Raw genomic sequence first — 2,818 nt, 5'->3', positions numbered from 1 at the left:
GGCAGCAACTCCTCCTCCTCCAACTGGATCCTAGATCCAAGAATCCAACGGGATTTTTTTTTTGATTTTCGCTCTCTCTCTCTCTCCCTCTCTCTCTCGCTCTCTCTCGCTCAGCCAAAAAGTTTTTTTTTTTCTATTTGCCTTTTACATTGGAAATGTAAGAGACAATAAGTTAGCTTAAGTTTAGGCTAAGATAAAAAGAAAACAAAAGAAAGTGCAAAAGGGAGAGCGAAAGAAAGCAACAAAACAAAATGAAACTAGAAATTAAGAATTTCAAGCAGAAAGCTAAAAACAAAACAAAAATCCACAGACGAAAAATCGATATATAAATGTTTTATTTGAATAAGAATATATATATATAGCACCCATATGTGTATTAAGAAATCATAAATATATGTGTGTAAAGTAGGAAATATTCAGAAAACAGAGCGAGAGAGAGAGAGAGCGAGAGAGAGAGGGAGAGAGAGAGGGAGAGCAAGATGAAACTAATATTTTAATTTGAATGTTTCGCACCAAAGCAACTGAACGGAGTTAAATAATATTATAAATAATATTATAAATATATATAAATATGTATTTGACAAGCATAAATAATATACCACAATAATTATTATAATAATAATAATATATATATATCTGTGTGTGTATCTAGACATTTAAGAAAAAACATAAATTAAAAATCAACAACAAAAAACAAAGAAGAACGTGAAAAACGACATTTTTTTTTTCCCCGTATAAAATAAGTAAATGTCCTAAAAAACTAAAAAAAAAAAAGAACACATTTAAATGAAAATTAAATGTTTAAACAAATTCGAGAGTTTTGCAAAAATATATCTTTTGAGGCATTTTCAGGGCTCTGAACCAGACTTGGCCTTGGCTTGTTCGAAATACATCCTAAGTGGAACCAAACTTTGAACCGGATCAGTCACAAAACGAGCTCACAAAACGAGCTGAACATAAATCCAAAAGGGAAACAAATTATTTTTTATTCATTTCTATTCATTTTTAATGTTATTTGATTTAGTTCAAATTGATAAACTTATTTGTATATAATCGATCTATTTGAAAAGGAGCAAAAAAACGCTGAACAAAAGCTACGCTTCTGAGATAGATGCGCAAGAACAAGTTCACGAACCGCGAACCGTGAACCGAACCAATCAATTACTATACTTATTTTAAAAGAACAGGTTCCCGTGCCGTGAACCGAACCAGCCAACGGCCACGTGATATAATTGAGATGTTCATTTAAATGAACAAGTTCACGAACCGCGATCCTCAATAAGCGAACCGTGAACCGAACCAATCAATTAGTATACTTTTTCAAAAAAAACTGGTTCGCGTGCCGTGAATCATGAACCGAACCAGCCAACGGCCACGTGATATAATTGAGATAATCATTTAAATGAACAAGTTCACGAACCGCGAACCCCGAGAAGCGAACCGTGAACCGAACCAATCAATTAGTATACTTTTTTAAAAGAACTGGTTCGCGTGCCTTGAGCCGTGAACCGAACCAGCCAACGGCCACGTAATATAATTGAGATATTCATTTAAATGAACAAGTTCACGAACCGCGAACCCCGAGAAGCGAACCGAGCCAAGCGTGATGCATAAAATAAATATATTTCTTTATAAGAACAAGTTCACGAACCATGAACCGAACCAACCAACGGCCACGTGATGCATAATATAAATATATATATATAAATTATAACAAGTTCATGAACCGCGAACCTCAAGAAGCGAACCGTGAACCGAACCAATCAACTGGTGCGTGTTGTATAAAATTAATATATTTATTTAAAAGAACAAGTTCACGAGCCGCGAACCGTGAACCGAACCAACCAACCACGTGATGCACATTTAAGCTCACTTTTCTTAATTTTTATATAACAATTTTGTATTATTTGATTTCTACTCGACTTCTTGCAAGCTATCGATAAGAAAATGTTATCGTTATCGTTATCGTTATCGAGCTCGTTATCGCATTTGAAACGCGCTGGCGGAAATGCTAACGGTTCGCGCGTGTACCAGTTCCACGCGTTCCACGCGCTGGCATTTTTTTCTGTTGTTGAATTTCGAGCAATACGAAACGTCATATAATATTCGGAGATGATTTCTCTGAGGTGGCAACAGCAAACAATCAAATTGTGCTTTGACAGTTTGACAAAAAAAAGAAAAATAAACAAAAAAACAAACATAAAAGGCCAATAAGGAAAATAACACAGGGAATTGAAACTCGCCGGCAAAACGAAACTAGCTCCGAAAATCGAGAGCGTAGCGAACTTTTCAAAAAAAAAAACAAATAGACCGTTAGCAAAGCGATACGCCGCGAAGTGAGGTTAAGAAAGAAAGACAAAAGAAACTTGTTGAACTTCGCTTCGGAAGGGAACCTAACCAAAGCTGATCCGTGGCGGAGCACAAATAGATATATAAATAATATACATACAGAGAGAGAGAGAGAGAGAGCGGGAGAGAGAGAGGGAGAGAGAGAGGGAGCGAGGGAGCGAGGGCGGGGCGAGAGAGATGTCATCGGAATTAACGCCCCTGGATGCGGAAGACAATGCCGCCGTCGATATGCTGCTGGAGATTGGCGATATGAACAGCTGGGACATTAGCTGGGATCTGGATACGGACATAATGGACGTGCTGGATGTCGTCGAGGATGCCGATCAGCACGATCAGCATCCAAATGCTGCTGGGCCCGAACAGGACGAGCAGGAGCAGGAGCAGGAGGAGGAGGAGGCGGCGGTGGTGCTGCAGGAGTTCACGCTGATGGATGGGACGAACATCGATTGGCTGGCCGGTTCCGAGCAGG

The sequence above is a fragment of the Drosophila montana genome, unplaced genomic scaffold, assembly GCF_035044405.1.
Source record: "Drosophila montana isolate Dmon_TW-CO22-7 unplaced genomic scaffold, ASM3504440v1 contig_1687_1, whole genome shotgun sequence".
Lineage (NCBI taxonomy): Eukaryota > Metazoa > Arthropoda > Insecta > Diptera > Drosophilidae > Drosophila > Drosophila montana.
This window is presented reverse-complemented; position numbering follows the sequence as displayed.